General features: G+C 39.5%; 1 protein-coding gene across 1 annotated transcript in view; it reads left to right on the top strand.

Annotated features, from left to right (window-relative positions):
- Nucleotides 1–23,835, top strand: part of efcab11 (EF-hand calcium binding domain 11) — a 341,957-nt gene that overhangs the window by 94,262 nt on the left and 223,860 nt on the right. The gene's annotated exons all lie outside the window — the stretch shown is intronic.

Raw genomic sequence — 23,835 nt, 5'->3', positions numbered from 1 at the left:
TGAGGAAGTTTGGCATGAATGCCAACATCACTTCAAACGTTTACAGGAGTGTGGTTGAGAGTCTGCTGACGGGCTGCATTACCGTCTGGTATGGGAGCTGCTCTGCCAGCAGCCGGAAATCACTACAGAGAGTGGTGAAGGCAGCAGAGCACATCACGGGCAAGAGTCTTCCTGCCATTGAAGACATTTACCTCCATCGGTGCTTGACAAGCAGCATCATAAAGGACCACAGCCATCCAGCACGCCAGCTGTTCTCCTTGTTACCGTCTGGCAGACAATACAGGAGTCTGGCTGCTCGGACTACAAGACTTAAGAACAGTTTTTACCACCAGGCCATTCGACTCCTCTACAGCAACACCTGAACACTTACATACACTTACATCACATCTACATTACATTACATCTACATTACACTACTCACACACAAACTGTATCTGCACACACGCTGAATACTGACTGGAACATGCATCTGCACTTTATGGAATATGCATCTGTACTTATAAAACATTATCTGTGCAATAACTGTCATTTGTACTTGCTGCTCATTCAACTCATATTGCTCTATAATTTCTTTTATACATGCACATTTTATTTTATATGGCTTGTCTATTTTTAACTTGTAAATTTTTTTTTAAATTATTTTTTAGCTTTATTAGATCTAGGCTGAGTGACTTGTTTTTCTCGTCATACACATTTCATTGTATGTTGACCCTGTGTTAACCTATATATGACAAATAAACCTAAACCTAAACCTAATCTGTCCTTCCTATGTTTGAGGATTACCTGTGTTTTTCACCTTGTGGCAAACCCTCTGTGTTTACTTTCATGAAGTCTTCTCTTGATTGTAGACTTTGGCAATGATTGGTCTACCTCCCAGAGAGTGTTCTTGGGTTTGGCTAAATGTTGCGAAGGGTTTCTTCTTCACAAAGGAGAGAATTCTGCAATCATCCAGCACAGTTGTCTTCTGTGGTTTTCCAGACCTCTGATGTTTCTGACTTCACCAGTGCAGTTCGTCTTTTTAAGAATGTACCAAATGGTTGACTTGACCACTCCAGGTGTTTCTGCTGTCTCTATAAAGGGTTTCTTTTGGGGTTTTTTTCAGCTTAATGATGGACTGTTTTTACTTGCAGTGGACAGATCTGTGGACCTCACGATGCAAATTCCACTCTTGGTATCAATTCCAAACCATTGTCCTGCTTAATTTGTTAATGAAGTAATGAGAGAACTGCTCCCACCTGGCTGTGGAACAGCTTGTCAGTCAAATGTCTAAATAGTTTTGAGCCCCTGGAAATGGGGGGGCGGCTATACAGAACAGTGTCTTTTCTAAACGCCTCATATAGTATGTTATTTTTGATAAACCCTGAAAGTCTACACTTCAATCCTATAATGATTGCTTTGTTTCAAATCCATTGTGTTGGTGTACAGAGCTAAAATTATGAAAATTGTGTCACTGTCCAAGTACTTATGGACCTGACTGTATTTTTGTGTTTAAATTGTGTCAATTGATAGGTACAGTAACTGAATTAGACACAATAAAAGAAAGTTTTTAAATTATTTTTTTAATATTGTAATTCTACAGACATTACTCATTGACATTTCTCTCTACTGTATTATAATAAAAAAAATCCTGGGACGAGATGTGACTTTTTGAGAGACTTTTTGGAATGAAGTCCCACGAGACGGAGACTTTTAACATGAGATTCTTTCAAGTCACGCCCTACTTACAAACATTTTCAAACAAGACCACGGTCATCTAACCTCTCAGATGTGTGAATGCTTTTGTCAGACACACTTGCTATGGGTTCTCAGCTCTTACGAATTTTATCAGGACAATAATTTTATACGTTCAAGATGACACGTCAACGACTAAGTGAAGAAGAAAGAGCAGGGACAAACATTCGAAAAACTTGGGTAATTTATTAGAGATAACGAAACAAAATTCACTCACAGGCAGTTATACGTTGCGTTGTCACAATTTAAGTCCAAAAACGGAATCAAAATTCAATGCGATCTTGAAGAAAAGTTAATTCTAAATATTGTTTTTACTGAAGTTTTAAGGTAAAAGTGAAAATAATGCATATGTAATAATTCCCATGAAAATAACAATCTCCTTAAATTGTATATCCGGTTAACCAAACCTGGGGGTGAGCAAACAAAGTGATTAGGGGGCTGAGCCCCCTAGTACTGTAAATTATCTGGGTCTTAAGTAATTTCATGTAAATACATGTCTTGTTTTTAATTTAACAGTAAAGGGATATGACAGGCATTAGGTAATAAAACATTTTATTTTCTTCTTAACTTAACATGTTGACTGCCTCAGTGACAACAGGTAAATTTGTTCCCAACGTCAAAGTAAAATCAGGGTGTTATATTAATTTACTAATTAAATTCATTTTATTATTGAGCAATTTTCTAAAATGCGAATGAATTGGTATGGAACAGAAAATTCTCCCAGCTTGTATTTGGCAGTCAGGGTGTTAAAAGACTGAATTTGAAGTTTGAGAAGGTGCATCATGCAGGGCTGTGGAGTCGGAGTTGAGGAGTCGGAGAGAATTTTGGGTATATGGAGTCGGAGTCGGCAGAAATGTACTAACTCCTAATAAATTTAAATTGTAATGAAAAAATATACAGCAAGTTCAAATGTCCCATTTCACAAACAATAGTCATAATTAAGTACTTCTCAGATGTAAGAACAAAGCCCAGTGCATAGTTGTGTTACAACTAGTGTGAAGTTCAGCTGAGCTATTATACAACCTGACATTCACATATTGCAATATGGATTATGGTACATCAATACAATAGAATACAATACAATTTCTTTATGTATAGCCCAAAATCACACAGGAAGTGCCGCAATGGGCTTTAACAGGCCCTGCCTCTTCACAGCCACCCAGCCTTGACTCTCTAAGAAGACGAGGAAAAACTAACAGAAAAAACCTAGTAGGGAAAAAATGGAAGAAACCTCGGGAAAGGCAGTTCAAAAAGAGACCCCTTTCCAGGTAGGCTGGGCGTGCAGTGGGTGTCAAAATGAAAGGGGTCAATACAATACAATACGCAGAACAGAACAAATCCTCAATACAGTATAAAAATAAAAATTTTAGAAGTACGGAGCAGAATTTAACAGTAGATGATATCACATAAGAAGATTTGGATATATTTAGAGTCCTGGAGACCTCAGCCATCAAGCTGCTTCCCCCATTTGGCCATTCCACGGCTGAAACAGCGCTGGGCCAGCCAATCCGATGAAAGGACCCTCACTTTCCCACGATTCCTGCGATACTCCATCAGGGATGACTTTACCTTAGGCAGGGAAAACAACTTGGCAGGTGGGCCATGGCACCAAGTGCCATATTTGAGTACATCAGATATAATGTGTTTTTATCAAGATCATTTGAGTGTAAACAAGTGTAATGATGTAGGTGGAGGTGTGTGCTATGGCCTGATGTGTGCGCAGGGGTTCTTGTCTTTTGTTTAACTGGCCAATACGGTAGAGAGTCAGCTTCCTAGCCAGTAGTTCTGTGGTTAAATGACGTGTATACTGCTTTCCTTTAATCAACATGGAAAATACATTAGCATATTAAATACAGAGGAGTCGGGGAGTCGGAGTCAGAAGTACCGGAAACTAAGGAGTCGGAGTTGAAGGATTTATCTACCAACTCCACAGCCCTGGGTGCATGTCTATTTTGTGCAGTTTACACTTGCTATCCATCCTAATGCAAAACAGTCCCCCTATCATATTAAGAGAAGGCCATGTTGGCATCCTCTCGGGATATCCTGGGGCAAAAACGACTGCTATAAATGCTAGCAGTGAAGTTTCAAATGAGAGGCTGGCACTTGCATTTTGAAGGAGCATATGTCGCGTAACAATTATTGTCCTCCGTGCATTGAACTTGCTATTATAAAATAAATAAATAAATACCTCTGACATCTGTTAGGTTTCAGGGAACAGTTTTCCTTTTGAGAACTCAGGAGAATTACACATAGCATAAGTTAGATTCATTAATATACTAAACACCATCCATTGTGGTCTTTTTTTATGACAATATTTTATTTCTACTGATACTGTAATAGTATAATGATGTATGTCACTTTCTTTTAAATAACATTAGTTTTAAAATATGCTCAATAAATCTATTCAAAGCAGACAGGTTTATGGGTTTATTATTATTCTAAAACAAAAATTCATGCAGGTTTGAATATTTCAATCAACATGACCTTTTCGAATGCAAGCTGTGTGTCTTGCATTATTTAGCATTACCTCCTAATAAGTAAGTAGCACCCGTAAGAGTGGGTCTCATTCATCGTCTTGGAGGGCTGCAGTGGATCTTTTATTCAGGTGCAACTTTTTTTTTCTCTTTCTGAAATTCCTATTTATCTAGTTTTTGTCACCCTGTTTCCACACTTGTTTATAATTATGAATATTATGATAGTGCAACGTGTCTCTTCTTTTGTAACACACTGAATGCTTTGTATTAAACTTTTATTTTGCAGAGCGATATTTTGTCCCTGACATGCTTTTTGGGTTGCCTTTGTAAACAGCTACTAATTTAACTGAATATTGAACTTTTTTTTTTTTACTACTTATTGATTTTATTGACGATAGACATCACCAAAGAGTCAGTAAAGCACAGTTCTGTTAAAAATACAGTGCAGTACAACATTACAGACACTTGCATTCCAGATTACAGTAGGTCAAACTGAGCGCTCATGTAACCAGACCTGAAAACTATTTGATAATTATGCTGGCATACAGGCTTAGGTGTTTATGGCCGGTGCACCGTTCATGGATAGTGTGAGTGCCGAAGTCGAATAAACAACAGGATTAACACCAATTTAAAATAAAAAGCAATTTCTTTAATATTTATTCGTGGTGAGTTAGACAGACTGCGAGACTGAACCCCCCCCAGCCGACAGAGCTCAGCCAACTGATTTGAGTTCGGGCAGTCTGGAGTAAAAGAAAAACTGATCTCGCTTTTATCACCTAGCTTGTTCATTAGCCAAAGAGAGAACAGAAAAAAACATAACAATTCATTTTGAGGTCATACACAGATTAGGGTTATTTCTTAATTTATGACATACAGGAGTATAGAAAAACAAAGCAGTGCCAGGCACATACATTTTCTAAAGACTGTGACCTTCTCAGTACACACACACAAACCCATTTTAAGCAGTTTTCTTAAAGTTCATTGCATTAGTTATAAAGAGATTACATTCTTATCTATACTAATTATTAAAAGGCAAAGCCCTCACTGACTGACTGACTGACTCACTCATCACTAATTCTCCAACTTCCCGTGTAGGTGGAAGGCTGAAATTTGGCAGGCTGATTCCTTACAGCTTACTTACAAAAGTTAGGCAGGTTTCATTTCGAAATTCAAAGCGTAGCGGTCATAACTGGAACCACTTTTTTGTCCATATACAGTAATGGACGGCAGCTCGCTTGCCGTGGGAGGCGGGGTTGCGGGGGGTTGCGTATCGCGTCATCACGCCTCATGCGTAATCACGTGAACTGACTGTGAAGGAGAAAGGACGGCCTTATATGGCATGCATTTATAAAACAGCGGACAGGCTGTGTAAAGGCAGCTTCACAAAAAACAGATCCTTAACAAATTGTTATTGGTATATTTTCCCTCAGTTTAAAAAGGTTTTCTTTTCTTCTTAATAAAAATTTAAAAGCAGAACTTCGCCGCTGCAAAGCGCGCCTGACTTTATTGAAAAGAAACTAAACTTGCAGCGCTGCCGCTATTCTATGACACTTGCCTAACGCCTGACTTTATTGAAAAGAAACTAAACTTGCAGCGCCGAGTGCGGCCGCTATTCTATGACACTTGCCTAACGCCTGACTTTATTGAAAAGAAACTAAACTTGCAGCGCCACTCTAACGCCTGACTTTATTGAAAAGAAACTTAACTTGCAGCGCCGAGCGCCGCTGCTATTCTATGACACTTGCCTAACGCCTGACTTTATTGAAAAGAAACTAAACTTGCAGCGCCACCGCTATTCTATGACACTTGCCTAACGCCTGACTTTATTGAAAAGAAACTAAACTTGCAGCGCCACCGCTATTCTATGACACTTGTCTAACGCCTGACTTTATTGAAAAGAAACTAAACTTGCAGCGCCACTGTGATGCCTGACTTTATTGAAAAGAAACTAAACTTGCAGCACCGCTCTTCAATGACGCGCCGCTATTCAATGACACTTGCCTAACGCCTGACGCCGCTATTCAGTCACGCGCCGCTATTCAATGACACTTGCCTAACACCTGACTTTATTGAAAAGAAACTAAACTTGCAGCGCCGCCACTATTCTATGACAGTTGCCTAACGCCTGACTTTATTGAAAAGAAATTAAACTTGCAGCACCGCTCTTCAATGAAGCGTCGCTATTCAATGACACTTGCCTAACGCCTGACTTTATTGAAAAGAAACTAAACTTGCAGCGCCGAGCGCCACCGCTATTCTATGACACTTGCCTAACGCCTGACTTTATTGAAAAGAAACCAAACTTGCAGTGCCGCTATTCAATGACGTGCCGCTATTCAATTACACTTGCCTTACGCCTGATGAGCCAAGAATTAGGGCGAAACACGTGTCACGTACTCTTTGCATTATTTGACAGTAAACTATTTTCAACCATTCTATGATCTGCTTCTCACAACTGAAGGCACCGTGGCTGATGTTAGCTGACTTGCTGGCCAACCATAAGCGTTACCTGATAGGTAACCACCCATACAATCAGATTGTGATTCACACTACGAATGCAGTGAATGTAATTACCCCGATCTACATGCTAGAGAAAACCTCAATGAAGAAGAAACAGTGTGTAAGCATACATATTAACACATGTGCAATTAAACGTGTGCATTTACGGGGTGATTTCTCAGGCTTAAAAGCTCGCCTTTTATTAAAAAGTTAAATGCAAACTGTTTTCATTCTGAAGGGCACAAACCATGTTGGATTTCAGCCGTTAAACGCGCAAAAATGTCGGTACACCAGATAAATAAGCACAACATATTATCAGTTGTATTATATGCTTACAATACATATACAAATGTGTTAATCGTTAACTAATAGTATGGGATGGTGTTTTTCGACTCGCGCCTTGATTTAAACGATTCCATATCTTGTTGGGTTTGCGTAGCTTATTGTCAATATCTTTACACCTGTTTTTAAGACTTATTGACTGAAACGGGCTTGCACGAGAAAGTTCGGGCTTTGCTACAGGATACACCCTCCAAAAGTTAAAGAAGTAAAAATAAAGGTATATATTTCTGTATTTTATTTAAACCTTTTAAGTTCATATGCATAGCCCCATTTGGCTGTTTTAGTTTTTTTTTTCTTTCTTCAGTAATATTTAATCTCCTTAAAGAAAAAGAACATATGCATTTTACTTTTTTTGTATCTCTTTAGTAATATTTTAGTGTAAAAGGATAACCAGTATTTAAACCTTTTATGTTACTTTATAAATTTATTTTACACAATGTTGAAAAATTAATAAGAAAGCTACATATTTTGGCAGCTGCTGCTTTAATTTTCAATGAAATGAAAAAAGCTCTCCAAGAGAAAACCTCAATGAAGAAGAAACAGTTTGCACTATCTAAAAAGGAGAAACCCTCATTTATAAAGGTTTGCTGCAGATGACTTAACTGAAAATAAATGAATAGTTCCTATGTGTATAATGCATATTTATCTATTTTACTTATGCCTTTATTCCACCAACTTACAACATCTGAGGTACAATTTGTTACATTACTTTTGTTTTTTGCAGCACAGGCAGGTGAAGTGACTTCCTCAGGATCACACAGTGGTGTCAGTACCAGGATTTGAACTGACAAGCTCCGGGTTTGCTGAAATATTACTGAAGAAAGAAAAAAAACGAAAACGGGGCAAATGGGGCTATGCATACAAATGTCCATCCATCCATTATCCAACCCACTATATCCTAAATACAGGAGCCAATCCCTGCCAACACAGGGCACAAGGCAGGAAACAAACCCCGGGCAAGGTGCCAGCCCACCGCAGGGCGCACACACCCACACACACCCGGGACAATTTAGAATCGCCAATGCACCTAACCTGCATGTCTTTGGACTGTGGGAGGAAACCCAGACAGACACGGGGAGAACATTCAAACTCCACGCAGGGAAGCGAACCCGGGTCTCCTAACTGGCACCTTTCACTGCGCCACCATACCGCCCGCATACAAACTTAAAAGGTTTAAATAAAACAGAAATATATACCTTTATTTTTACTTCCTTAACTTGTGGAGGGTGTATCCTGTAGCAAAGCCCTAAGTTTTTTCATGAAAGCCCCTTTCAGTCAATAAGCCTTAAAAACAGGTGTAAAGCTAAACTTGCAGCACCGCTATTCAATTACACTTGCCTAACGCCTCTCCTAAGGGGACATACTGTGGGATCTAGGCATCAGTCAAAGCACCAATCACAGGCCCGATTAGAAAGCGGGAAGCTGTGATTTGTCGTCTCCCTCCCATGTAACAATCACAGCCCGTGTTACAACACACTATGTATGTATGTATATATGTATATATATATGTTTACATAACCTCTTTAACACACTACTTCTCCGCTGCGAAGCGCGGTTATTTTGCTAGTAACTTTAATATCTTCATTAGATTTTATTTGTTTGATTAGATTAATAATACTTACAACCCCAATTCCAATGAAGTTGGGACGTTGTGTAAAATGTAAATAAAAACAGAATACAATGATTTGCAAATCCTTTTCAACCTATATTCAATTGAATATACTACAAAGACAAGATATCAAATGTTCAAACTGATAAACTTTATTGTTGTTTTGCAAATCTTCACTCATTTTGAATTTGATGCCTGCACCACGTTCCAAAAAAGCTGGGACAGGGGCAGCAAATGACTGGGAAAGTTGAGGAATGTTCAACAAACACCTGTTTTTAACATTCCACAGGTGAACAGATTAATTGGAAACAGGTGTTTGTCATGATTGGGTATAAAAGGAGCATCCCCAAAAGGCTCAGTCGTTCACAAGCAAGGATGGGGCGAGGTTCACCATTTTGTGAACAACTGCATGGGCAAATAGTCCAGCAGTTTAAGAACAACGTTTCTCAACGTACAATTGTAAGGAATCTAGGGATTTCATCATCTACTGTCCATAATATCATCAAAAGATTTAGAGAATCTGGAGAAATCTCTGCACGTAAGCAGCAAGGCCGAATACCAACACTGGATGCGCGTGACCTTCGATCCCTCAGGCAGCACTGCATTAAAAACCGACATCATTCTGTAAAGGATATTACCACGTGGGCTCAGGAATACTTCAGAAAACCATTGTCAGTTAACACAGTTCGTCGCCACATCTACAAGTGCAAGTTAAAACTCTACCATGCAAAGTGAAAGCCATATATCAACAACACCCAGAAACGCCGCCAGCTTCTCTGGACCCGAGCTCATCTGAGATGGACTGACGCAAAGTGGAAAAGTGTGCTGTGGTCTGACGAGTCCACATTTCAAATTGTTTTTGGAAATCATGGACGTCGCGTCCTCCGGGCCAAAGAGGAAAAGGACCATCCGGATTGTTATCAGAGCAAAGTTCAAAAGCCAGCATCTGTGATGGTATGGGGGTGTGTTATTGCCCATGGCATGGGTAACTTGCACATCTGTGAAGGCACCATTGATGCTGAAAGGTACATACAGGTTTTGGAGCAACATATGCTGCCATCCAAGTGATGTCTTTTTCAGGGACGTCCCTGCTTATTTCAGCAGGACAATGTGAAGCCACATTCTGCATGTGTTACAACAGCGTGGCTTCGTAGTAAAAGAGTGCGGGTAATAGACTGGCCTGCCTGCAGTCCAGACCTGTCTCCCATTGAAAATGAAGCGCAAAATACGACAACGGAGACCCCGGACTGTTGAGCAACTGAAGTTGTACATCAAGCAAGAATGGGAAAGAATTCCACCTACACAGCTTCAACAATTAGTGTCCTCAGTTCCCAAACGCTTATTGAGTGTTGTTAAAAGGAAAGGTGATATAACGCAGTGGTAAACAGGCCCCTGTCTCAGCTTTTTTGGAACGTGTTGCAGGCATCAAATTCAAAATGATTGAAGATTTGCAAAACAACAATAAAGTTTATCAGTTTGAACATTCGATATCTTGTCTTTGTAGTGTATTTAGTTCAATATAGGTTGAAAAGGACTTGCAAATCATTGTATTCTGTTTTTATTTACGTTTTACACAACGTCCCAACTTCATTGGAATTGGGGTTGTATTTATTAATTCATAAATGACAATTTTGTCGTATATTTTTAAGCAAGAGTGAAGAAAATGATCACATTGATTTATAATATCACAGGGTGTTCTATTAATATCAAGAGGTTAGCACTTTTACATAGAAGAATGATATCAGTATCATATTCTGTGCATCAACATAATTCCTTTCCTACCTAAATGCAGATCAAATCATACAGAAGTATAAAATCATATAGTTCTCTGCAGCATGATTAATACAAAATACAGTCATTGGTATTTTGTGAGTTAAATACTTATAATTATCTGCGGTGGGCTGGCTCCCTGCTCGGGGTCTGTTTCTTGCCTTGTGCCCTGTGTTGGCTGGGATTGGCTCCAGCAGACCCCCACTACCCTGCAGTTAGGATATAGCAGGTTGGATAATGGATGGATAGATGGATACTTATAATCATTACAGTTAATATTGTTTTTTTCTGCTTTCTCAATAGTCAAAAGCTATGTGTTGTGATGGAGTCTTAGAAGAGCACAGTCTATGTGTAACATATTTAAACAGTCAGATGGCAGTTACCCATACCTGGCGATGTTCACAGGTACTTGTTGGATATGCAAAATGTGTGGGTATTTCTAAAGGTCATGGACCTTCTAAGGCCGTCTGCAAGAGCAATGCTTCCTGTACTCTGCCAAACCAGAAATATGAGGTGTGAGCAAAACGTACGGTGAATGTTGATGCAGAGCACCATCCAAAAGCAATGCAAACCAATTCAATGCAGGTTCTGACAGGTCTATCCTAGAGCCGAGTTTGTGACAAGTTTCGACTTGTTTGATACTGTCAGTCGTTTGTGAGCCACTGTTGAGTTCAAGTGTGTTTTTCAAGTTTTTCGTTAATAATGGATATCGAGCAAAGCATTAACATGAAATTTTGTTTCAAATTGCAAAAAGCTCAGGAAACCCATCAGATGTTAAAATTGGTTTATGGTGACACTGCTCTGACAATTAAGACTGTTTATAAGTGGTTTGATCGATTTCGTAATGGACCTGACTCGGTTGAAGACGAGAAAAGATCAGGACATCCATTAATATCAATAACCGAGGGAAATGTTGAAACGGTTTCATTCTTCATCATGACAATGCTCCTTGTCACACATCCCTCCTAGTACGACAATTTCTGTCAAATACAAACATTACGCTGTGTCCGCATCCACCTTATTCGCCGGATCTGGTACCGTGCAACTTCTGGCTGTTCCCTAAATTGAAAATGACCATGAAAGGCAAACGATTTCAATCCATTGAGGACATCCAGGCAGCCACGACATCCCAACTAAAGACACTCTCGAAAGAAGACTTCCAGAACTGCTTTGCAAAGTGGCAGGAACGTTGGGATAAGTGCATTCGAAGTGGAGGAGAGTATTTTGAGGGTGACTAGCACATTCACCATATTTTTTGATCACACCTTGTACAATCATCAGCATTCTCCATTGAAGAACTGGATGATGACCGTACTGTTCCAATGGCCTCCAATCAGCCTGGAACTACAGTATATGTATAAATGATTATACTGCAATGTACAGTATATTGAGAGTGAAAGCTGCACTGTAAAGCAAGTTAAATATATATCTCCTTTTGTACCATATACAGTATATATCTCTTTCTTGATTATTTTCACCAGAGTTACTGAAGGGATATACTCGTATATACAGGTTCAAGTATGTCCTGCATTTCTAAAAAAGACATATTCCCAGGGAGCAAGCGCCCACACAAAACTTAGCACGCCTTCCCAAATCAGAGAGTTATGTGACCATAAAGCCCAGCCTGAGATGGCTCCTCATGTGTACAAGAATCCCCTGTGATATGAGGGTTCATGTTATGAGTTTTCAAGTTTACAAAGGGTTTATTCTGTTACCCAATTTCAAATTGTAAGTCATCTTTTTTGAAGATACGAGAATCGGTGTGATATGTTCTTTCAAGTGCTACAGACAACTTTATGCAACAAATGTACAAGGAACTGAACAGACCAGCATCTTCTCGTTCCTTTGGTCTATTACCTTTTCTGTCACTCCTGCTGCAGTTGCTCTGCTATATCTTGGTCCTCTCTTTCAACTTCTGGCCTCTCTCCTTCTTCTTTTGTAATGCATCATGGATGATCCAGAAGTGAAATTTAGTTTTTCCTTCTCCCTCATCCCCTAACTCACCAGTTCCCAACCAGCCTACAGCAATGATGGTGCCAGCACACCTGACTCTTCTCTTCATTCTCAGTTTGTTCCATGTTGGTGGTATTGATGGTGTGGATTTTTTTTTTTTGTCTTTCCTGTACAGTTACTGTTTTGTTGTTGTTTCTTGAAATGTAAGTACAGATACTGTGCACCTAAACAATGAGTATATGTTTGCCTTATTTGTAATTGTAGGTGTAATATAATAGCTACAGACGAACTGCATGGGAGCAAGTAAAAGCGTCTTTAGCATTTGTTTTAATAACTAGTGTGGACGCTAGGGGTCGCTGTTGCCCCGTGAAACCCCACAGACAGACGTCCAGGACACACGTTTAAAAGCACCAAGAAGAATTCTTTAATAATTTCTTCAAATAAAGTGCACAAAGCACCGCACACTCCACAATTCACAAATCAATAATCAATAATACAATAAACACAATCCTCCTCTCCACCCAGCAGCTCTGTCACTCTACCACCCAACTCCGGCTCTCTTTGCTGGGTCTTGACCAGTCCTTTAAATAGTCCATGACCCAGAAGTACTCCTTCTCTTCTTCCGGGTCAATGCCACATCCTCAGTTCTCAAATAGCCCGGAAGTACTGCGGGCTTCTGTCCTCGTGCCTCCGAAGTAGTTCCAGGTCGTAGTAACAGTAGGAGTCCCCGAGTTCTTTGTGAGCTCCCCCTGGCGGCACCCATGGTACCCAACAGGGCTGAAAAAATGGACTCCATGTCCCAGGATGCCCTGAGGGAATCCGGGGAACCATTGTCTTCCAGGGGAGCTGCCACCTAGCATCCCGAGGGAGACAGTGTCCCGAAAAGGCTGCTCTTCTACCTTCTTCCAATTCTGGGACATCCTGGCCGGACTAAACCTCCGGCCATCCATCACACTAGCTGACTGTTGTAGTGATTGTGTTATTTTTGGAATAATGGGTGTTAGTGTTGGGACTTCAGAATATACAGTAATCCCTCGCTATATCACGCTTCGCCTTTCGCGGCTTCACTCCATCGCGGATTTTATAGGTAAGCATATTTAAATATATATCGTGGATTTTTTGCTGGTTCGCGGATTTCTGCGGACAATGGGTCCTTTTAATTTCTGGTACATTGCTTCCTCAGTTGGTTTGCCCAGTTGATTTCATACAAGGGACGCTATTGGCAGATGGCTGAGAAGCTACCCAGCTTACTTTTCTTTCTCTCTTGCGCTGACTTTCTCTGATCCTGACGTAGGGGGATTGAGCAGGGGGGCTGTTCGCACACCTAGACGATATGGACGCTCGTCTAAAAATGCTGAAAGATTACCTTCACGTTGCTATCTTTTGTGCAGCTGCTTCCTGAAACGACACGCTGCACGGTGCTTTGCATACTTAAAAGCGCAAAGGGCACGTATTGATTTTTAATTGAAAAACAAACTCTGTCTCTCTCTATCTCTCTCTCTCTCTTTGTCTGCTCCTGACGGAGGGGGTGTGAGCTGCCGCCTTCAACAGCTTTGTGCCGTAGTGCTTCGCATACTTAAAAGCCAAACAGCCCTATTGATTTGTTTGCTTTCCTCTGTCTTTATGACAGTCTCTGCTCCTGACACGCACTCCTTTGAAGAGGAAGATATGTTTGCATTCTTTTAATTGTGAGACGGAACTGTCATCTCTGTCTTGTCATATAACCATATAAACATATGGTTTCTACTTCGCGGATTTTCTTATTTCGCGGGTGGCTCTGGAACGCAACCCCCAAGATGGAGGAGGGATTACTGTATACATGTTTTCCCATTGATGTTAATAATTAGATTTTTGAATTATGAGAGTTCATCTTAGGAGAGGTTTTATAGGAAGTCATTATGCTTGTAAAGGGGGTATGGGGGATGTTTGAGGGGACAGCCGTACTGAGAAAGCAAGCAGAGGAGCAGAGCAGAGGCCCAGCATATTTATTTTAGAATAGAATTAATGATTTCTTGCTACATTCTGCAAAAGCTTTAGGCTGTTCCTGGTAGGGAATTTCTTTTTTTAGTTTTATATATAATATAAGACGTCACTCTCCCTTTCAGTTAAGGAGAGTGGTGAGTTAGGAAGGATGGGCTAGGTGTCTTCCATTGGAGTAAAATGAGTTGACGCGGGAGCAATGTAGTGTAGGATATCACAATAAATTTCTCTTTGCATAATTGTATCCCATCTGGCGCCACACATATGGTAAGCACAATAGAAATGCACTTTACTCAATTCCATCGCCATGTTTTAATTTTTTACATCTCTCTAGCTCAGGCCTCTTTTTATCGCTATAGCTATTATACAACAATTAATATGCGTCCATAATTTATATTGTATATTTTATTTTATTGTGTTTACTTCTTCTGAGCAACCAGGATAAACATAAATACTAAAAAAATGATATGATGCCAAGTAATGTGAACTGCAAGAACAAATGTCAATAGCACAATCTTTTGTTTTCTATATTTTTATCAGAAATTTGGAGGTAATGAATCTGTATTAATTATGGGGCTGGAGAGCGATGACATGTGGATAAGCACATGCAAGGAAGCATTTCATCAAATCTGTGCATGTGACAGTAATAACCCTATACACCATCTGATGGTGTTGCAGTAAATGATTTGCAGGAATTTTACATCCAAGACTGTATGACAGCTGTTCAAATTTTCTCTAAAATGTTTTGAATATAGGGCATGCCCAAAACATATGCCCTAACAAGGCATTGTACACAATGGCATCATTCCCAATTTGGAACCTGTCCCAAATACATTTTAGATAATTTTAGATTAAATAGTTGTGTGCAATGTACATTTTTAGCTGAATTGTAGCATGCTTTGCATAAACTAAAAAATTTATTTTCTGGATGGTTGAATTCCAGTCCTTATCCATACTAAAATTGAAAGATCTGGTTCCAATCATTGCTTTACATCATATGTGGTGTGACCAACAGGGGCTGCCACCGAGCCCCAAACCCCCAACAGAATTCAATGACCACAGTCATGGGTTCAAAAGATATGGGTTGTTATTCAAAGACTGCACCTTTTCAGGCTTCTTAACTTCAAAATAATTCTTCTCCTTCCTCTCCTTCCAGGTGAGCATTGTTTTAGTCCTCTTTCAACTCTGACTTGCCTGGATGAGGTCGAGCTGCTTCTTTTATGCCAAAACGTGGAGGGCTTTCAGTGTCTTTTACATGATTACACCCAGGAAGCCCTACCAGATCAGTCAGGACTTCTTTAAAGTAAGACCTCTCTGGCGACACCCAAGTACCCTGACAGGGCTGTCCATCAGGACTACAACTCCCAAGATGCCCTGCAGGTTTACAAGTGGGTGTTCTACCAGAAGAATACTGCATCCTGGTATATTGGGGAATTATACAACGTCAAGAAACAGACCTTCCCTATTCTTCCATTATATCTTCCAGGTCAGGAACGAACCTGGTTAGGGTGCCTGTCTATCCAGATCCTTCCCTTATGGCCTCCTTGTCTGGGTAATGAACCACCCTCCTTTCTGGTCGGGATGCCAGTTCATTCACCTTCGCACTTACAGTGGGTAAATTGTGGAAATACTGTATATTTTTGTAGGACTTGAAAACACAGTGATAAATATTGATGGAAGATTTGGGAAGGTGGGAAGGTTTCTTTTAACAAAGTTTCAAGCTTGTACTATATATAGAAAAAGAATTGCGTTGCTGGAAGATTATATTTGAAACTTAGCAGTCCAAAGGATGTATCCCCATTGAATATATAGAAATCTGTAATGGGTTTCCTCTGAGCGCTCCGGTTTCCTCCCACAGTCCAAAGACATGCAGGTTAGGTGCATTGGTGATTCTAAATTGGCCCTAGTGTGTGCTTGGTGTGTGGGTGTGTTTGTGTGTGTCCTGCGGTGGGTTGGCACCCTGCCCAGGATTGGTTCCTGCCTTGTGCCCTGTGTTGGCTGGGATTGGCTCCAGCAGACCCCCGTGACCCAGTGTTCGGATTCAGCGGGTTGGAAAATGGATGGATGGATGGAAATCTGTAATGGCCTAGACACATAGTGAGTTCCATGAATTCAATACTGTGCGGGCTAAAAAGGCTGAACTATATGATTATTGCACATGGAGTTATCTGAGGACAGCTTCTGTGCTTTAAATGGTCTCTGACAGTAAAACCAGCGAATGATTCACCACTGGATTGCTGGTAAATTGGCAGTAATTAGCAGTGACTGGAGCTTAGGCCAATGCGCACTTCTAGGAGTGTGAACAAATTTCTTCTCTGTGGCTAACCAAGCGAGTGCAGTTTCATTGTCTTCTGCCTTTCTCCAAAGTCTCAGCGTGTGTATCTTCACAGCCCAAGAGAAAAACGTGCATGCTGATGTTGTAATTCTTACTCCTGGTCTCTATGGTGTCTCTTTGCTGACTTTTTGTGGTCTTTAGTTTTTTTTTTAAATATGAAGAATTGATTTTCATTATGCTGCAAGTTTTATGAATTGTTTTCATTTTGATATTGTTGGTTTATTTTAGCATCTAGTTTTTTTTTTGTTTTAAATCGCACTGCCATTTTGTTTACTGTCCTGTGCATATAATTGCTTTTGCCAGTGATGTCAGGTTTCCTTATATAATATGGTGACAATGAACTGTTTGGTATGCCATTGTTAAAAAAGAATTCTAATGTAGGAAACCTTTAAAGAGATTATTGAAGGTTTGTTCTGGGTTTTGACTTCATTTTCAACTATTCTTTATTGTGTCCACTGTTTCAAAGAGATTTTGGCCCTCATGTTTTTCCTGGTTTTGATCTTGCTTTGTTCTCACCATTCTTTTGCCTAGCCCTTTTACAAATTATCTCCTGGTTTGTTTCTTCCTTCTCACAACAATGAGAACATTTCTGTAGCATTCATCCTATAGATTTGATATGAATAACAGCAAAGAGTACAGATCCAAGAAATAGACCATCATGCCATTAGGGGAGTAGGTTTTGCCTAAGTTCATATCTTATAATCTCTTTTATCTCTAATGCTTCTAAAGACAGATAGTGAGGGGTTCTACAATAATAGTAAAACTTTTTGGTGATAAAGAGACATCACATTCAAGTATAGCAAAATCTATTTTTGTGTCCAAAGAAAACAGAATCTCTGAAAATTAAGATAATGTAGGGTGATATATTACTCTATACAATCTTCAAAGTTTTGACACTAAATGTCTGCCTTTAATGATTCCAGTCTGATCTTGTAATATTATAGAAAGGAGCAGTTCCTCTGTTCTTTTACCTAAGACTTTCTCCAGAATTCTAAAGCCATTGTTCAGTAGAGAGAACAGTCTGTAGAATGTACTCCCAAAGAGGTCTTTGTTCTCACATAGAAAAATAGAGATTGACCTCAAGTGTAGTGTACAGTGTAGCATCATTTTATTCAGTTTAGCTTCCTTAAGCATAGTAAGAATTAATAGGTATAATCTAATAGACAGCATTTTATTAAATGCCACTAGATAGCCTTCTAGACCTGTGGCTGGCACTCCTTGTAGTAAATTTATACAATCCTGAATTTTAGAAATCCACTTCTTTGTTTCAGCTACTGTATCCTAAATGTATTCAGCAATGTCATTTCTACTTTATAGTGGTAAACATCAGGATGAGTCTCACTCTTTTTAGACTTTAATGTGTAGAATGACTTACGCTATTACTTAAAAATGTTAGTAGATTGTGCTTACTAACATACAGTATATATGTAATATGCTAATCTCTACATTTGCAATCTGAATTTCTGTTTTGTATGTTGAGCTAAAATCTGATTTTCCCTTTCTCTATGTTCATAGAAAGAATGTCATGACTCAAAAATCAGTGGCTCTGTTTCCCGTGGAGCCAAAAGATTAAATTCTGATTGTAATGGCAGCCCTTTTTGCTGAGCATATCACTGAATGATTTTACTTATTCTTGATCAGTTTAAAACATCTCTGTAATTAGCTCTGATGCCCTTATAGTTTGCAATTTATTTTTATGTGAAGCATATGAAATGGTTTGTCTCCTCAGATTTGCTGTGTTTGACATGGTCTCTAAGAAAATATGAATTTAATGCATTGCCAATAATGGGGTGAGGAGCCAGCAGTAAGTTATATTAGTGGAGCATAACAATTTGAATTACAGAATAACAAGAGAATAGGCAGAGATAACAATAGAATTATATCGGTCAGTAAGCTAGCAAATTTCTGTGTAAAAAGAATATTGTTTCAAATAAGGATAGAGAAATCTCCATGGATCCAAAACGTTATACTTCTTAATAAACTGGGAAATAATTGCAGCTCTTGTAGATACTGCAGTTGCAGTTGTTGATGACCTGTCTAGAGTGGGGAATAGTACACCCAAAATGTGCTGAAAAACGTCACCCTCGACTTATATTTGAGTCAGGTCCCACTGCCCCCGCCAACCCGACAGAAAGCTGGAGTTTACAGTACACACACACAGACACACACACACGTGTGAGAGAGAGAGAGACAGACAGACAGACACACACACACGAGAGAGAGACACGCGCGCAAGAAAGACACTCACACACATGCGAGCGAGACAGATACCATTTTGTTTTTGTTGGCCCTCTCCCTCTCTTCTCCACTTACAGAGCTAGTTTACTGTTTTTCTTTGAAATAAATGCTCAAAAACATTTAACCTACTGATGCCTCAATTAATATACGGTAATTTTATTGGTATTTATTTTGATTATTGAAACTTACCAGTAGCTGCTGCATTTCCCACCCTAGGCTAATACTTGAGTCAATAAGTTTTTCCAGTTTTTCCACTTTTTGTAGGTAAAATTAGGTACCTCGGCTTATATTCGTGTCGGCTTATACTCGAGTATATACGGTAAATAAGTAGAAAAGTAAGTCAGTACATGCATACATACACACACACACACACACATACATAAATATATATCCACACATACATTATTCTGAACACACACTAAAATGACTTTAAAGCAAGAAAATTATTAAGAAAGAAAAGTTCTGACATGGCTGTCCCAGTCCCAGTGAGGCATTAAACACAGATGAGGCTGATCCTGACTCTGTAAGTGGGTCCCTTGCTAAAACACCCTGTCTGACCTTGAGGAGATTAGATGCTAGAGCACCTGTGTTCTTCTTGAGTTCACAGTTGAGACCATTGACAGTTACATAATGTGATCAATAATCAATATGATGCATTTTTTATACTTTAGAATTCATTTTTCAGGATAGAAAAAGAAAAATAACATCCTTTTATTAATTTGCAGTGTGTATTCCATATTTGACAATGCCTGGCCTTGGCATCAATAATGCATCCAACAGAATATTACCAAGGTAAAGTAGGCAGAGAATGAGTTAAATGTAGTGTGAATGCTCTCTCTGTCTTTTTACTTAAATAAAGTATTACATTCTTTAAGCCATTTGACTTGGAAAGTATTTCAACTTTTCTTCAAATGAAACACCTTTTATCCTTATGACTTATTAGGAAATCCAAGTCTTTTTCCCCCTCCTTCATTTTTAACATAATCAGTTTTGAGTGATTAACATAACGTAAATAAATAATACAAAATTTATACAGCAAGAAGAGGAGGCATTTAGATAAAATGAGTGTACCAGCTGGTGTTTTTTGTTCACAATAGAAAGCAAAGAAAATTATGCATTATGAATTGGAAATGATATCAGAGAATCAGATCTATTTCTTTTTAAGTCCAAAATGTTTTACATTCAGCATGTAATTAAATGTTGAAAAGAAATTTTTGAATTTTTACCGTATCTCCTTAGAAAGGTGTCTCGTGTAAGACGGATGTTTCCCTCTTTATCATTATGTAAATTCTCAAGTATAAAAAGTGAGATGTGTATTAATCTAAAAGTACAAAGCTACTGTGTCTGTTCTGTTTTCAGTGTACTCACTCACATGGACACAGTTACTGTAAGCAAATATTCTCTCATGTGTCTGAGCATTAACCTTTTTCATTATAATCATTAACACCGTTCAAAATTTTTATAAAGTTTTTTTATATAACATTTATATTACTTTGTACTTTTTAAACATCATTATTTTGTATAAATAATTGGGGGCTTTGCCCCCTGCTCGCTTTGCTCACCAACCCCCATGCCTGCGCTACACGTTAGCCTCTTTGCAGTTCTGTCGCTCGCATATGGGGATGCGGTTGTACAATTTAAACAGATTATTTTCATGTGAATTGTTACATATGCATAACAGAACTATTTTACATTACATTGAGTAATTAACCATATTAAAAAAGAGTAAAACGTAATAATTTGAAAGTAAATTACCGTAGATACTTGCGTATTAGTCGATCTCGAAGATAAGTCGAGTGTATTGTTTAAGTCGAAAATTACGAAATTTGTTATGACCCGCGTATAAGTCGTGGGTAAAACTTGATAGCTATCAGAGATAGAGGGCGACAATCAGCTGTTAATGGCAACAAAACTCACTGTCACGTCACAGGCATTCCCTCTGTGCTTGGAGAAATGCTAGACTCGTTGACTCGGCAACTAATCCTTGCGTATGCGTGAGTTGCGAAATGTAAACAAAGGCAAGATGGCGTCGATATGTTACAAGGGAGCGAAGCGAGTGCAGAAAAGAAAACACTCGGCAGACAATGTTTTGTACATTATCGCTGAGTCGGACTGTGATTTTTCAGAATCGGATTTTATTGACAGTGATCAGGAATCGAGCAAGAAAGTGAGAAGCCAGCATCAGCTGATCAGACATCAGCCGATGCTGCGCCAGCTGATCGGCTGCCAGCTGAATACATTTGCGCAGCCGATGCAGCTACGGCAAGGTTTGCGTGGGAGGAATACCCAGACATTGATCTGTGGGAGCCGAACTGGCTACCGGACTTCACAAGACAGCATGGCTTGCTGTTGACACAACAGATCACCCGCTGTTGAACTACTACAGGCTGCTCTCTCCTGATGCTGCTTTTCAGCTACTGTCAGACGAGACAAACTGGTAGGCAGAGAAATTTTTTGAATCGCGGGCTGCACTTGCATCGCATTGATAGCGTGCGTTGCCTTGGTTCTTTTGATTCCAAATCTGGTTGCACATAGCAGCTAATGGTATGTTTGTTATCCAAAACCTGCAAAAGCTAATGCTCAAATTCAAGTATTTCACAGTTTAAAGAATTATTTAATGAAATTAGAAAAAAACTAGCTAATTAGCAATAGTATTGCTGGCTTATAATTATTTCAAAGACCATGGGAAATGGCAGATGACCGGTGACTTAACACCGTGAAGCGTTGAGTGTACAATGTCATTACCCAAATTCTATGGACAATTGTGTTGCCCCGTGGATAAGTCGACCCTGTTTTTTTGAATGAATTTTAAAGGCATAAATTTTTCGACTTATACGCGAGTATCTACGGTATGTTTCATGTTGCGTTAGAGTTATTTGTTGTGTAATACGATTTTATTCTGCTTTGAAATTAACATGCAAATACTTTTTAAATTTACACTTTTACTGTAAAACTTCAGTTTAACAATTTTTTTAATGAAATTTTCGTTAATATCGCATTGAATTTTGATGCTGTGTTTGGACTTTCATCGTGACAATGCAACGTATAGCTGCCCGTGATTGAATTTCATTTCTTTCTCTCTGTTAAATAAAACAACTTTTTTGATTGTTTGGCTCTGAGATTTGTTAATTGTCTTTGCAAAAGCTATTCTAACAGGAAACTGTCAATGTTTTAATATGAATGGCATATCAAGATCTCCTTTGTTGTCTAATGTTATCCGCGGAGGATGTACTACATTACCTTTCTTGGATACATCCTTCTTTATACAGTAATTGGTGTGGTGGAAGACCGGACATTGTTAATGGTTGTAGATATTCTTCATGATATTGTAAGTTGATGTTTTCATGTTCCGCACCATCACCACCACCTGTTTCAACACAGTCTGTTGATATGCATTTAACCGTGTAACCGATCGACATTTTTGGCGTTAATTCATTTGTCTTCATAGTTTCTCGGTGCTAGGATTGCCTGTGTACTCATTTTTTCTGTTAATAACCCTTCATGATGAACTTCTTCAATAAGATTTGGACATAGTATGTCTTCTTTAATTGGGAGCTTAAAGTGAGGAAAACATTAAAATTTATAAGAGCTGAGAGAGCAGGAACTGTGTCTGTCAAGAGCATTGACACGAATGAGAGGTGAGAGGACCGTGTGCGTGGTTGGAAATGGCTGGGAGGAAGGTGTGACTTGAAAAAATCTCATGGCCAAGGTCTCAACTCGTGGGACTTGAAAAAATCTTCCAAAAAGTTTTGTCTTGTCACAGGATTTTTTATTATAAGAGAGATATAGGAAAAATAGCATAATGTGTAAATGAAGGGGACAACAAATCATAAAGAGTTGGTGCACCTAGGTATACCATCCATCCATTTTCCAACCCGCTGAATCTGAACACAGGGTCACGGGGGTCTGCTGGAGCCAATCCCAGCCAACACAGGGCACAAGGCAGGAACCAATCCCAGGCAGGGTGCCAACCCACCGCAGGACACATACAAACACACCAAGCACACACTAGGGCCAATTTAGAATCGCCAATCCACCTAACCAGCATGTCTTTGGACTGTGGGAGGAAACCGGAGCGCCCGGAGGAAACCCACGCAGACACGGGGAGAACATGCAAACTCCACGCAGGGAGGACCCGGGAAGCAAACCCGGGTCTCCTAACTGCGAGGCAGCAGCGCTACCACTGCGCCACCGTGCCGCCCACCTAGGTATACCCCATAAGATACATATATAATAGCGGAGACATCTTCTTCAGACAACAGTTTTTATCTTACTGACTCCAAGATGGCAGTTTCCTGGTGGATGTAGTGTAAGAGAGAGGCTGGAAGACAGAAGTGACATCAGAGGTGGAATGTCTGTTTGTCCACTATTCTGTAAAGGGAGGAAGAGAGAAGGCATTAAGATACAGTGCCACTCCCTTGCTTGGAGTGTAATTACCAGTAGATGAGCCCTGAGGTTGCTTCCCATATGCACGTGTGTGACAAATGTCATTAATTGTTTTCAAAAACGGTTGGGTGGATGAATAGATGAGGAGAAGCAAATCTAAATTAAAAATATGGCTCAGGGTGTTGCTTGGTTTTTCCGTGCTCAAGCAGCAGCTTTATTCTCTTTGGTCCAATTTTGTTTTTTACAAGTAGATGTTGTGTAAATGTCCATTAAATGAACACTCGGGATGAATGGTCATCACAAATGAAGATGTCAGGTGTTCACATCACTGAACTGATGAAAAATAAAAGCTGGGAATGGAATGATTAAGCCAGATACTGTAGATCCCTGGATCCAGCAGATACCACACCCATTCACTGTCTACATGAAGTTCGTTTGTGTTCCTCTGAAATTTTCTGGTTTCCTTGTACATCTCCAGAAATGCGTCCTTTATGTTATTTGGCCGGGTGTGGAATGAG

Source organism: Erpetoichthys calabaricus, chromosome 16, assembly GCF_900747795.2.
Source record: "Erpetoichthys calabaricus chromosome 16, fErpCal1.3, whole genome shotgun sequence".
Classification (NCBI taxonomy): domain Eukaryota; kingdom Metazoa; phylum Chordata; class Cladistia; order Polypteriformes; family Polypteridae; genus Erpetoichthys; species Erpetoichthys calabaricus.
This window is presented reverse-complemented; position numbering and strand designations above follow the sequence as displayed.